Below are 15,164 nucleotides of genomic sequence, written 5' to 3'. Positions count from 1 at the left end.
ATGAATCACTCTGGGCACCAAGCCCCCTTCAGAACCAGTGGAGTATCACATCCACTACCTCAGTCCTTGGCAGGATGAAGCACTCTGGGCACCAAGCCCCCTCCAGAACCAGTGGAGAAAGGCATCCACTACCTCAGTCCTTGGCTGGATGAAGTACTCTGGGCACCAAGCCCCCTCCAGAACCAGTGGAGAAAGGCATCCACTACCTCAGTCCTTGGTAGGATGAATCGCTCTGGGCACCAAGCCCCCTTCAGAACCAGTGGAGTATCACTTCCACTACCTCTGTCCTTGGCAGGATGAAGCACTCTGGGCACCAAGCCCCCTCCAGAACCAGTGGAGAAAGGCATCCACTACCTCAGTCCTTGGCTGGATGAAGTACTCTGGGCACCAAGCCCCCTCCAGAACCAGTGGAGAAAGGCATCCACTACCTCAGTCCTTGGCAGGATGAATCACTCTGGGCACCAAGCCCCTTTCAGAACCAGTGGAGTATCACATCCACTACCTCAGTCCTTGGCAGGATGAAGCACTCTGGGCACCAAGCCCCCTCCAGAACCAGTGGAGTATCACATCCACTACCTCAGTCCTTGGCAGGATGAAGCACTCTGGGCACCAAGCCCCCTCCAGAACCAGTGGAGAAAGGCGTCCACTACCTCATTCCTTGGCTGGATGAAGTACGCTGGGCACCAAGCCCCCTCCAGAACCAGTGGAGAAAGGCACCCACTACCTCAGTCCTTGGCACGATGAATCGCTCTGGGCAAAAAGCCCCCTTCAGAACCAGTGGAGTATCACATCCACTACCTCTGTCCTTGGCAGGATGAAGCACTCTGGGCACCAATCCCCCTCCAGAACCAGTGGAGAAAGGCATCCACTACCTCAGTCCTTGGCTGGATGAAGTACTCTGGGCACCAAGCCCCCTCCAGAACCAGTGTAGATAGGCATCCACTACCTCAGTCCTTGGCAGGATGAATCATTCTGGGCACCAAAACCCCTTCAGAACCAGTGGAGTATCGCATCCACTACCTCAGTCCTTGGCAGGATGAAGCACTCACGGCACCAAGCCCCCTCCAGAGCCAGTGGAGTATCACATCCACTACCTCAGTCCTTGGCAGGATGAAGCACTCTGGGCACAAAGCCCCCTACAGAACTAGTGGGGTATCACATCCACTACCTCATTCCTTGGCAGGATGAAGCACTCTGGGCACAAAGCCCTCTCTATAACCAATGGAGAAAGGCATCAACTACCTCAGTCCTTGGCAGGATGAAGCACGTTGGGCACTAACCCCCCTCCAGAACCAGTGGAGTATCACATCCACTACCTCAGTCCCTGGCAGGATGAAGCACTCTGGGCACAAAGCCCCCTCCAGAACCAGTGGAGTATCACATCCCCTACCTCATTCCTTGGCAGGATGAAGCACTCTGGGCACAAAGCCCCCTCCAGGACCAGTGGAGAAAGGCATCCACTACCTCAGTCCTTGGCAGGATGAAGCACTCTGGGCACCAAGCCCCCACCAGAACCAGTGGAGAAAGGCATCCACTACCTCAGTCCTTGGCAGGATGAATCACTCTGGGCACCAAGCCCCCTTCAGAACCAGTGGAGTATCACATCCACTACCTCAGTCCTTGGCAGGATGAAGCACTCTGGGCACCAAGCCCCCTCCAGAACCAGTGGAGAAAGGCATCCACTACCTCAGTCCTTGGCTGGATGAAGTACTCTGGGCACCAAGCCCCCTCCAGAACCAGTGGAGAAAGGCATCCACTACCTCAGTCCTTGGTAGGATGAATCGCTCTGGGCACCAAGCCCCCTTCAGAACCAGTGGAGTATCACTTCCACTACCTCTGTCCTTGGCAGGATGAAGCACTCTGGGCACCAAGCCCCCTCCAGAACCAGTGGAGAAAGGCATCCACTACCTCAGTCCTTGGCTGGATGAAGTACTCTGGGCACCAAGCCCCCTCCAGAACCAGTGGAGAAAGGCATCCACTACCTCAGTCCTTGGCAGGATGAATCACTCTGGGCACCAAGCCCCTTTCAGAACCAGTGGAGTATCACATCCACTACCTCAGTCCTTGGCAGGATGAAGCACTCTGGGCACCAAGCCCCCTCCAGAACCAGTGGAGTATCACATCCACTACCTCAGTCCTTGGCAGGATGAAGCACTCTGGGCACCAAGCCCCCTCCAGAACCAGTGGAGAAAGGCGTCCACTACCTCATTCCTTGGCTGGATGAAGTACGCTGGGCACCAAGCCCCCTCCAGAACCAGTGGAGAAAGGCACCCACTACCTCAGTCCTTGGCACGATGAATCGCTCTGGGCAAAAAGCCCCCTTCAGAACCAGTGGAGTATCACATCCACTACCTCTGTCCTTGGCAGGATGAAGCACTCTGGGCACCAATCCCCCTCCAGAACCAGTGGAGAAAGGCATCCACTACCTCAGTCCTTGGCTGGATGAAGTACTCTGGGCACCAAGCCCCCTCCAGAACCAGTGTAGATAGGCATCCACTACCTCAGTCCTTGGCAGGATGAATCATTCTGGGCACCAAAACCCCTTCAGAACCAGTGGAGTATCGCATCCACTACCTCAGTCCTTGGCAGGATGAAGCACTCACGGCACCAAGCCCCCTCCAGAGCCAGTGGAGTATCACATCCACTACCTCAGTCCTTGGCAGGATGAAGCACTCTGGGCACAAAGCCCCCTACAGAACTAGTGGGGTATCACATCCACTACCTCATTCCTTGGCAGGATGAAGCACTCTGGGCACAAAGCCCTCTCTATAACCAATGGAGAAAGGCATCAACTACCTCAGTCCTTGGCAGGATGAAGCACGTTGGGCACTAACCCCCCTCCAGAACCAGTGGAGTATCACATCCACTACCTCAGTCCCTGGCAGGATGAAGCACTCTGGGCACAAAGCCCCCTCCAGAACCAGTGGAGTATCACATCCCCTACCTCATTCCTTGGCAGGATGAAGCACTCTGGGCACAAAGCCCCCTCCAGGACCAGTGGAGAAAGGCATCCACTACCTCAGTCCTTGGCAGGATGAAGCACTTTGGGCACCAAGCCCCCTCCAGAACCAGTGGAGTATCACATTCACTACCTCAGTCCTTGGCAGGATGAGGCACTCTGAGCACCAAGCCCCCTCCAGAACTAGTGGAGTATCACATCCACTACCTCAGTCCTTGGCAGGATGAAGCACTCTGGGTACAAAGCCCCCTCCAGAACCAGTGGAGAAAGGCATCCACTACCTCAGTCCTTGGCAGGATGAATAACTTTAGGCACCAATCCCCCTCCAGAACTAGTGAAGTATCACATCCACTACCTCAGTCCTTGGCAGGATGAAGCACTCTGGGCACCAAGCCCCCTCCAGAACCAGTGGAGAAAGGCAACCACTACCTCAGTCCTTGGCTGGATGAAGTACTCTGGGCACCAAGCCCCCTCCAGAACCAGTGGAGAAAGGCATCCACTACCTCAGTCCTTGGCAGGATGAATCGCTTTGGGCACCAAGCCCCTTTCAGAACCAGTGGAGTATCACTTCCACTACCTCTGTCCTTGGCAGGATTAAGCACTCTGGGCACCAAGCCCCCTCCAGAACCAGTGGAGAAAGGCATCCACTACCTCAGTCCTTGGCTGGATGAAGTACTCTGGGCACCAAGCCCCCTCCAGAACCAGTGGAGAAAGGCATTCACTACCTCAGTCCTTGGCAGGATGAATCACTCTGGGCACCAGGCCCCTTTCAGAACCAGTGGAGTATCGCATCCACTACCTCAGTCCTTGGCAGGATGAAGCACTCTGGGCACCAAGCCCCCTCCAGAACCAGTGGAGTATCACATCCACTACCTCAGTCCTTGGCAGGATGAAGCACTCTGGGCACCAAGCCCCCTTCAGAACTAGTGGAGTATCACATCCACTACCTCAGTCCTTGGCAGGATGAAGCACTCTGGGCACCAAGCCCCCTCCAGAACCAGTGGAGAAAGGCATCCACTACCTCAGTCCTTGGCTGCATGAAGTACTCTGGGCACCAAGCCCCCTCCAGAACCAGTGGAGAAAGGCATCCACTACCTCAGTCCTTGGCAGGATGAAGCACTCTGGGCACCAAGCCCCCTCCAGAACCAGTGGAGGACGGCATCCACTACCTCAGTCCTTGGCAGGATGAAGCACTCTGGGCACCAAGCCCCCTTCAGAACTAGTGGAGTATCACATCCACTACCTCAGTCCTTGGCAGGATGAAGCACTCTGGGCACCAAGCCCCCTCCAGAACCAGTGGAGAAAGGCATCCACTACCTAATTCCTTGGCTGGATGAAGTACTCTGGGCACCAAGCCCCCTCCAGAAACAGTGGAGAAAGGCATCCACTACCTCAGTCCTTGGCAGGATGAATCGCTCTGGGCACCAAGCCCCCTTCAGAACCAGTGGAGTATCACATCCACTACCTCAGTCCTTGGCAGGATGAAGCACTCTCGGCACAAAGGCCCCTCCAGAACCAGTGGAGAAAGGCATCCACTACCTCAGTCCTTGGCAGTATGAAGCACTCTGGGCCCCAAGCCCCCTCCAGAACCAGTGGAGGACGGCATCCACTACCTCAGTCCTTAGCAGGATGAAGTACTCTGGGCACCAAGCGCCCTCCAGAACCAGTGGAGAAAGGCATCCACTACCTCAGTCCTTGGCAGGATGAATCACTCTGGGCACCAAGCCCCCTTCAGAACCAGTGGAGTATCACATCCACTACCTCAGTCCTTGGCAGGATGAAGCACTCTGGGCACCAAGCCCCCTCCAGAACCAGTGGAGAAAGGCATCCACTACCTCAGTCCTTGGCTGCATGAAGTACTCTGGGCACCAAGCCCCCTCCAGAACCAGTGGAGAAAGGCATCCACTACCTCAGTCCTTGGCAGGATGAATCGCTCTGGGCACCAAGCCCCCTTCAGAACCAGTGGAGTATCACTTCCACTACCTCTGTCCTTGGAAGGATGAAGCACTCTGGGCACCAAGCCCCCTCCAGAACCAGTGGAGAAAGGCATCCACTACCTCAGTCCTTGGCTGGATGAAGTACTCTGGGCACCAAGCCCCCTCCAGAACCAGTGGAGAAAGGCATCCACTACCTCAGTCCTTGGCAGGATGAATCACTCTGGGCACCAAGCCCCTTTCAGAACCAGTGGAGTATCGCATCCACTACCTCAGTCCTTGGCAGGATGAAGCACTCTGGGCACCAAGCCCCCTCCAGAACCAGTGGAGTATCACATCCACTACCTCAGTCCTTGGCAGGATGAAGCACTCTGGGCACCAAGCCCCCTCCAGAACTAGTGGAGTATCACATCCACTATCTCAGTCCTTGGCAGGATGAAGCACTCTGGGCACCAAGCCCCCTCCAGAACCAGTGGAGAAAGGCATCCACTACCTCAGTCCTTGGCTGGATGAAGTACTCTGGGCACCAAGCCCCCTCCAGAACCAGTGGAGAAAGGCATCCACTACCTCAGTCCTTGGCAGGATGAATCGCTCTGGGCACCAAGCCCCCTTCAGAACCAGTGGAGTATCACTTCCACTACCTCTGTCCTTGGCAGGATGAAGCACTCTGGGCACCAAGCCCCCTCCAGAACCAGTGGAGAAAGGCAATCACTACCTCAGTCCTTGGCAGGATGAATCACTCTGGGCACCAAGCCCCTTTCAGAACCAGTGGAGTATCGCATCCACTACCTCAGTCCTTGGCAGGATGAAGCACTCTGGGTACCAAGCCCCCTCCAGAACCAGTGGAGTATCACATCCACTACCTCAGTCCTTGGCAGGATGAAGCACTCTGGGCACCAAGCCCCCTCCAGAACCAGTGGAGTATCACATCCACTACCTCAGTCTTTGGCAGGATGAAGCACTCTGGGCACCAAGCCCCCTCCAGAACCAGTGGAGAAAGGCATCCACTACCTCAGTCCTTGGCAGGATGAATCGCTCTGGGCACCAAGCCCCCTTCAGAACTAGTGGAGTATCACATCCACTACCTCAGTCCTTGGCAGGATGAAGCCCTCTGGGCACAAAGCCCACTCCAGGACCAGTGGAGAAAGGCATCCACTACCTCAGTCCTTGGCAGGATGAAGCACTTTGGGCACCAAGCCCCCTCCAGAACCAGTGGAGTATCACATTCACTACCTCAGTCCTTGGCAGGATGAGGCACTCTGGGCACCAAGCCCCCTCCAGAACTAGTGGAGTATCACATCCACTACCTCAGTCCTTGGCAGGATGAAGCACTCTGGGCACAAAGCCCCCTCCAGAACCAGTGGAGAAAGGCATCCACTACCTCAGTCCTTGGCAGGATGAAGAACTTTAGGCACCAAGCCCCCTCCAGAACTAGTGGAGTATCACATCCACTATCTCAGTCCTTGGCAGGATGAAGCACTCTGGGCACCAAGCCCCCTCCAGAACCAGTGGAGAAAGGCATCCACTACCTCAGTCCTTGGCTGGATGAAGTACTCTGGGCACCAAGCCCCTCCAGAACCAGTGGAGAAAGGCATCCACTACCTCAGTCCTTCGCAGGATGAATCGCTCTGGGCACCAAGCCCCCTTCAGAACCAGTGAGTATCACTTCCACTTCTTCTGTCCTTGGCAGGATGAAGCACTCTGGGCACCAAGCCCCCTCCAGAACCAGTGGAGAAAGGCAATCACTACCTCAGTCCATGGCAGGATGAATCACTCTGGGCACCAAGCCCCTTTCAGAACCAGTGGAGTATCGCATCCACTACCTCAGTCCTTGGCAGGATGAAGCACTCTGGGTACCAAGCCCCCTCCAGAACCAGTGGAGTATCACATCCACTACCTCAGTCCGAGGCAGGATGAAGCACTCTGGGCACCAAGCCCCCTCCAGAACTAGTGGAGTATCACATCCACTACCACAGTCCTTGGCAGGATGAAGCACTCTGGGCACCAAGCCCCCTCCAGAACCAGTGGAGAAAGGCATCCACTACCTCAGTCCTTGGCAGGATGAATCGCTCTGGGCACCAAGCCCCCTTCAGAACTAGTGGAGTATCACATCCACTACCTCTGTCCTGGCAGGATGAAGCACTCTGGGCACCAAGCCCCCTCCAGAACCAGTGGAGAAAGGCATCCACTACCTCAGTCCTTGTCTGGATGAAGTACTCTGGGCACCAAGCCCCCTCCAGAACCAGTGGAGAAAGGCATCCACTACCTCAGTCCTTGGCAGGATGAATCACTCTGGGCACCAAACCCCCTTCAGAAGCAGTGGAGTATCGCATCCACTACCTCAGTCCTTGGCAGGATGAAGCACTCTCGGCACCAAGCCCCCTCCCTAACCAGTGGAGTATCACATCCACTACCTCCGTCCTTGGCAGGATGAAGCCCTGTGGGCACAAAGCCCCCTCCAGAACTAGTGGAGTATCACATCCACTACCTCATTCCTTGACAGGATGAAGCACTCTGGGCACAAAGCCCTCTCTATAACCAGGGGAGAAAGGCATCAACTACCTCAGTCCTTGGCAGGATGAAGCACGTTGGGCACTATCCCCCCTCCAGAACCAGTGGAGTATCACATCCACTACCTCAGTCACTGGCAGGATGAAGCACTCTGGGCACAAAGCCCCCTCCAGAACCAGTGGAGAAAGGCATCCACTACCTCAGTCCATGGCAGGATGAAGAACTTTAGGCACCAAGCCCCCTCCAGAACTAGTGAAGTATCACATCCACTACCTCAGTCCTTGGCAGGATGAAGCACTCTGGGCACCAAGCCCCCTCCAGAACCAGTGGAGAAAGGCATCCACTACCTCAGTCCTTGTCTGGATGAAGTACTCTGGGCACCAAGCCCCCTCCAGAACCAATGGAGAAAGTCATCCACTACCTCTGTCCTTGGCAGGATGAATCGCTTTGGGCACCAAGCCCCCTTCAGAACCAGTGGAGTATCACTTCCACTACCTCTGTCCTTGGCAGGATTAAGCACTCTGGGCACCAAGCCCCCTCCAGAACCAGTGGAGAAAGGCATCCACTACCTCAGTCCTTGGCTGAATGAAGTACTCTGGGCACCAAGCCCCCTCCAGAACCAGTGGAGAAAGGCATCCACTACCTCAGTCCTGGGCAGGATGAATCACTCTGGGCAACAAGCCCCTTTCAGAACCAGTGGAGTATCGCATCCACTACCTCAGTCCTTGGCAGGATGAAGCACTCTGGGCACCAAGCCCCCTCCAGAACCAGTGGAGTATCACATCCACTACCTCAGTCCTTGGCAGGATGAAGCACTCTGGGCACCAAGCCCCCTCCAGAACTAGTGGAGTATCACATCCACTACCTCAGTCCTTGGCAGGATGAAGCACTCTGGGCACCAAGCCCCCTCCAGAACCAGTGGAGAAAGGCATCCACTACCTAATTCCTTGGCAGGATGAAGCACTCTGGGCACCAAGCCCCCTCCAGAACCAGTGGAGAAAGGCATCCACTACCTCAGTCCTTGGCTGGATGAAGTACTCTGGGCACCAAGCCCCCTCCAGAACCAGTGGAGAAAGGCATCCACTACCTCAGTCCTTGGCAGGATGAATCATTCTGGGCACCAAACCCCCTTCTGAACTAGTGGAGTATTGCATCCACTACCTCAGTCCTTGGCAGGATGAAGCACTCTGGGCACCAAGCCCCCTCCAGAACCAGTGGAGTATCACATCCACTACCTCAGTCCTTGGCAGGATGAAGCACTCTGGGCACAAAGCCCCCTCCAGAACTAGTGGAGTATCACATCCACTACCTCATTCCTTGGCAGGATAAAGCACTCTTGGCACAAAGCCCCCTCTATAACCAGTGGAGAAAGGCATCCACTACCTTAGTCCTTGGCAGAATGAAGTACTCTGGGCACCAAGCCCCCTCCAGAACCAGTGGAGAAAGGCATCCACTACTTCAGTCCTTGGCAGGATGAAGTACTCTGGGCACCAAGCCCCCTCCAGAACCAGTGGAGTATCACATCCACTACCTCAGTCCTTGGCAGGATGAAGCACTCTGGGCACAAAGCCCCCTCCAGAACTAGTGGAGTATCACATCCACTACCTCATTCCTTGGCAGGATAAAGCACTCTGAGCACAAAGCCCCCTCTATAACCAGTGGAGAAAGGCATCCACTACCTCAGTCCTTGGCAGGATGACTCACTCTGGGCACCAAGCCCCCTTCAGAACCAGTGGAGTATCACATCCACTACTTCAGTTCTTGGCAGGATGAAGCTCTCTGGGCACCAAGCCCCCTCCTGCACCAGTGGAGTATCAAATCCACTACCTCAGTCCTTGGCAGGATGAAGCACTCTGGGCACAAAGGCCCCTCCAGAACCAGTGGAGAAAGGCATCCACTACCTCAGTCCTTGGCAGTATGAAGCACTCTGGGCACCAAGCCCCCTCCAGAACCAGTGGAGGACGGCATCCACTACCTCAGTCCTTAGCAGGATGAAGTACTCTGGGCACCAAGCCCCCACCAGAACCAGTGGAGAAAGGCATCCACTACCTCAGTCCTTGGCAGGATGAATCACTCTGGGCACCAAGCCCCCTTCAGAACCAGTGGAGTATCACATCCACTACCTCAGTCCTTGGCAGGATGAAGCACTCTGGACACCAAGCCCCCTCCAGAACCAGTGGAGAAAGGCATCCACTACCTCAGTCCTTGGCTGGATGAAGTACTCTGGGCACCAAGCCCCCTCCAGAACCAGTGGAGAAAGGCATCCACTACCTCAGTCCTTGGTAGGATGAATCGCTCTGGGCACCAAGCCCCCTTCAGAACCAGTGGAGTATCACTTCCACTACCTCTGTCCTTGGCAGGATGAAGCACTCTGGGCACCAAGCCCCCTCCAGAACCAGTGGAGAAAGGCATCCACTACCTCAGTCCTTGGCTGGATGAAGTACTCTGGGCACCAAGCCCCCTCCAGAACCAGTGGAGAAAGGCATCCACTACCTCAGTCCTTGGCAGGATGAATCACTCTGGGCACCAAGCCCCTTTCAGAACCAGTGGAGTATCACATCCACTACCTCAGTCCTTGGCAGGATGAAGCACTCTGGGCACCAAGCCCCCTCCAGAACCAGTGGAGTATCACATCCACTACCTCAGTCCTTGGCAGGATGAAGCACTCTGGGCACCAAGCCCCCTCCAGAACCAGTGGAGAAAGGCGTCCACTACCTCATTCCTTGGCTGGATGAAGTACGCTGGGCACCAAGCCCCCTCCAGAACCAGTGGAGAAAGGCACCCACTACCTCAGGCCTTGGCAGGATGAATCGCTCTGGGCACCAAGCCCCCTTCAGAACCAGTGGAGTATCACATCCACTACCTCTGTCCTTGGCAGGATGAAGCACTCTGGGCACCAATCCCCCTCCAGAACCAGTGGAGAAAGGCATCCACTACCTCAGTCCTTGGCTGGATGAAGTACTCTGGGCATCAAGCCCCCTCCAGAACCAGTGTAGATAGGCATCCACTACCTCAGTCCTTGGCAGGATGAATCACTCTGGGCACCAAACCCCCTTCAGAACCAGTGGAGTATCGCATCCACTACCTCAGTCCTTGGCAGGATGAAGCACTCACGGCACCAAGCCCCCTCCAGAACCAGTGGAGTATCACATCCACTACCTCAGTCCTTGGCAGGATGAAGCACTCTGGGCACAAAGCCCCCTCCAGAACTAGTGGGGTATCACATCCACTACCTCATTCCTTGGCAGGATGAAGCACTCTGGGCACAAAGCCCTCTCTATAACCAATGGAGAAAGGCATCAACTACCTCAGTCCTTGGCAGGATGAAGCACGTTGGGCACTAACCCCCCTCCAGAACCAGTGGAGTATCACATCCACTACCTCAGTCCCTGGCAGGATGAAGCACTCTGGGCACAAAGCCCCCTCCAGAACCAGTGGAGTATCACATCCCCTACCTCATTCCTTGGCAGGATGAAGCACTCTGGGCACAAAGCCCCCTCCAGGACCAGTGGAGAAAGGCATCCACTACCTCAGTCCTTGGCAGGATGAAGCACTTTGGGCACCAAGCCCCCTCCAGAACCAGTGGAGTATCACATTCACTACCTCAGTCCTTGGCAGGATGAGGCACTCTGAGCACCAAGCCCCCTCCAGAACTAGTGGAGTATCACATCCACTACCTCAGTCCTTGGCAGGATGAAGCACTCTGGGCACAAAGCCCCCTCCAGAACCAGTGGAGAAAGGCATCCACTACCTCAGTCCTTGGCAGGATGAATAACTTTAGGCACCAATCCCCCTCCAGAACTAGTGAAGTATCACATTCACTACCTCAGTCCTTGGCAGGATGAAGCACTCTGGGCACCAAGCCCCCTCCAGAACCAGTGGAGAAAGGCAACCACTACCTCAGTCCTTGGCTGGATGAAGTACTCTGGGCACCAAGCCCCCTCCAGAACCAGTGGAGAAAGGCATCCACTACCTCAGTCCTTGGCAGGATGAATCACTCTGGGCACCAAGCCCCTTTCAGAACCAGTGGAGTATCGAATCCACTACCTCAGTCCTTGGCAGGATGAAGCACTCTGGGCACCAAGCCCCCTCCAGAACCAGTGGAGTATCACTTCCACTACCTCTGTCCTTGGCAGGATTAAGCACTCTGGGCACCAAGCCCCCTCCAGAACGAGTGGAGAAAGGCATCCACTACCTCAGTCCTTGGCTGGATGAAGTACTCTGGGCACCAAGCCCCCTCCAGAACCAGTGGAGAAAGGCATCCACTACCTCAGTCCTTGGCAGGATGAATCACTCTGGGCACCAAGCCCCTTTCAGAACCAGTGGAGTATCGAATCCACTACCTCAGTCCTTGGCAGGATGAAGCACTCTGGGCACCAAGCCCCCTCCAGAACCAGTGGAGTATCACATCCACTACCTCAGTCCTTGGCAGGATGAAGCACTCTGGGCACCAAGCCCCCTTCAGAACTAGTGGAGTATCACATCCACTACCTCAGTCCTTGGCAGGATGAAGCACTCTGGGCACCAAGCCCCCTCCAGAACCAGTGGAGAAAGGCATCCACTACCTCAGTCCTTGGCTGCATGAAGTACTCTGGGCACCAAGCCCCCTCCAGAACCAGTGGAGAAAGGCATCCACTATCTCAGTCCTCGGCAGGATGAATCGCTCTGGTCACCAAGCCCCCTTCAGAACCAGTGAAGTATCACTTCCACTACCTCTGTCCTTGGCAGGATGAAGCACTCTGGGCACAAAGGCCCCTCCAGAACCAGTGGAGAAAGGCATCCACTACCTCAGTCCTTGGCAGTATGAAGCACTCTGGGCACCAAGCCCCCTCCAGAACCAGTGGAGGACGGCATCCACTACCTCAGTCCTTGGCAGGATGAAGCACTCTGGGCACCAAGCCCCCTTCAGAACTAGTGGAGTATCACATCCACTACCTCAGTCCTTGGCAGGATGAAGCACTCTGGGCACCAAGCCCCCTCCAGAACCAGTGGAGAAAGGCATCCACTACCTAATTCCTTGGCTGGATGAAGTACTCTGGGCACCAAGCCCCCTCCAGAAACAGTGGAGAAAGGCATCCACTACCTCAGTCCTTGGCAGGATGAATCGCTCTGGGCACCAAGCCCCCTTCAGAACCAATGGAGTATCACATCCACTACCTCAGTCCTTGGCAGGATGAAGCACTCTGGGCACAAAGGCCCCTCCAGAACCAGTGGAGAAAGGCATCCACTACCTCAGTCCTTGGCAGTATGAAGCACTCTGGGCCCCAAGCCCCCTCCAGAACCAGTGGAGGACGGCATCCACTACCTCAGTCCTTAGCAGGATGAAGTACTCTGAGCACCAAGCGCCCTCCAGAACCAGTGGAGAAAGGCATCCACTACCTCAGTCCTTGGCAGGATGAATCACTCTGGGCACCAAGCCCCCTTCAGAACCAGTGGAGTATCACATCCACTACCTCAGTCCTTGGCAGGATGAAGCACTCTGGGCACCAAGCCCCCTCCAGAACCAGTGGAGAAAGGCATCCACTACCTCAGTCCTTGGCTGCATGAAGTACTCTGGGCACCAAGCCCCCTCCAGAACCAGTGGAGAAAGGCATCCACTACCTCAGTCCTTGGCAGGATGAATCACTCTGGGCACCAAGCCCCCTTCAGAACCAGTGGAGTATCACTTCCACTACCTCTGTCCTTGGAAGGATGAAGCACTCTGGGCACCAAGCCCCCTCCAGAACCAGTGGAGAAAGGCATCCACTACCTCAGTCCTTGGCTGGATGAAGTACTCTGGGCACCAAGCCCCCTCCAGAACCAGTGGAGAAAGGCATCCACTACCTCAGTCCTTGGCAGGATGAATCACTCTGGGCACCAAGCCCCTTTCAGAACCAGTGGAGTATCGCATCCACTACCTCAGTCCTTGGCAGGATGAAGCACTCTGGGCACCAAGCCCCCTCCAGAACCAGTGGAGTATCACATCCACTACCTCAGTCCTTGGCAGGATGAAGCACTCTGGGCACCAAGCCCCCTCCAGAACTAGTGGAGTATCACATCCACTACCTCAGTCCTTGGCAGGATGAAGCACTCTGGGCACAAAGCCCCCTCCAGAACCAGTGGAGAAAGGCATCCACTACCTCATTCATTGGCTGGATGAAGTACTCTGGGCACCAAGCCCCCTTCAGAACCAGTGGAGTATCGCATCCACTACCTCAGTCCTTGGCAGGATGAAGCACTCTGGGCACCAAGCCCCCTCCAGAACTAGTGGAGTATCACATCCACTACCTCAGTCCTTGGCAGGATGAAGCACTCTGGGCACAAAGCCCCCTCCAGAACCAGTGGAGAAAGGCATCCACTACCTCAGTCCTTGGCAGGATGAATCGCTCTGGGCACCAAGCCCCCTTCAGAACCTGTGGAGTATCACATCCACTACCTCTGTCCTTGGCAGGATGAAGCACTCTGGGCACCAATCCCCTTCCAGAACCAGTGGAGAAAGGCATCCACTACCTCAGTCCTTGGCTGGATGAAGTTCTCTGGGCACCAAGCCCCCTCCAGAACCAGTGGAGAAAGGCATCCACTACCTCAGTCCTTGGCAGGATGAATCACTCTGGGCACCAAACCCCCTTCAGAACCAGTGGAGTATCGCATCCACTACCTCAGTCCTTGGCAGGATGAAGCACTCACGGCACCAAGCCCCCTCCAGAACCAGTGGAGTATCACATCCACTACCTCAGTCCTTGGCAGGATGAAGCACTCTGGGCACAAAGCCCCCTCCAGAACTAGTGGAGTACCACATCCACTACCTCATTCCTTGGCAGGATGAAGCACTCTGGGCACAAAGCCCTCTATATAACCAGGGGAAAAAGGCATCAACTACCTCAGTCCTTGGCAGGATGAAGCACGTTGGGCACTAACCCCCCTCCAGAACCTGTGGAGTATCACATCCACTACCTCAGTCCCTGGCAGGATGAAGCACTCTGGGCACAAAGCCCCCTCCAGAACCAGTGGAGTATCACATCCCCTACCTCATTCCTTGGCAGGATGAAGCACTCTGGGCACAAAGCCCCCTCCAGGACCAGTGGAGACAGGCATCCACTACCTCAGTCCTTGGCAGGATGAAGCACTTTGGGCACAAAGCCCCCTCCAGAACCAGTGGAGTATGACATTCACTACCTCAGTCCTTGGCAGGATGAGGCTCTCTGAGCACCAAGCCCCCTCCAGAACTAGTGGAGTATCACATCCACTACCTCAGTCCTTGGCAGGATGAAGCACTCTGGGCACAAAGCCCCCTCCAGAACTAGTGGAGAAAGGCATCCACTACCTCAGTCCTTGGCAGGATGAAGAACTTTAGGCACCAAGCCCCCTCCAGAACTAGTGAAGTATCACATCCACTACCTCAGTCCTTGGCAGGATGAAGCACTCTGGGCACCAAGCCCCCTCCAGAACCAGTGGAGAAAGTCATCCACTACCTCAGTCCTTGACTGGATGAAGTACTCTGGGCACCAAGCCCCCTCCAGAACCAGTGGAGAAAGTTCATCCACTACCTCAGTCCTTGGCAGGATGAATCACTCTGGGCACCAAGCCCCTTTCAGAACCAGTGGAGTATCGCATCCACTACCTCATTCCTTGGCAGGATGAAGCACTCTGGGCACAAAGCCCCCTCCAGGACCAGTGGAGACAGGCATCCACTACCTCAGTCCTTGGCAGGATGAAGCACTTTGGGCACAAAGCCCCCTCCAGAACCAGTGGAGTATGACATTCACTACCTCAGTCCTTGG

The sequence above is a fragment of the Pleurodeles waltl genome, chromosome 1_1 (genome assembly GCF_031143425.1).
Source record: "Pleurodeles waltl isolate 20211129_DDA chromosome 1_1, aPleWal1.hap1.20221129, whole genome shotgun sequence".
Classification (NCBI taxonomy): Eukaryota; Metazoa; Chordata; class Amphibia; order Caudata; family Salamandridae; genus Pleurodeles; species Pleurodeles waltl.
This window is presented reverse-complemented; position numbering follows the sequence as displayed.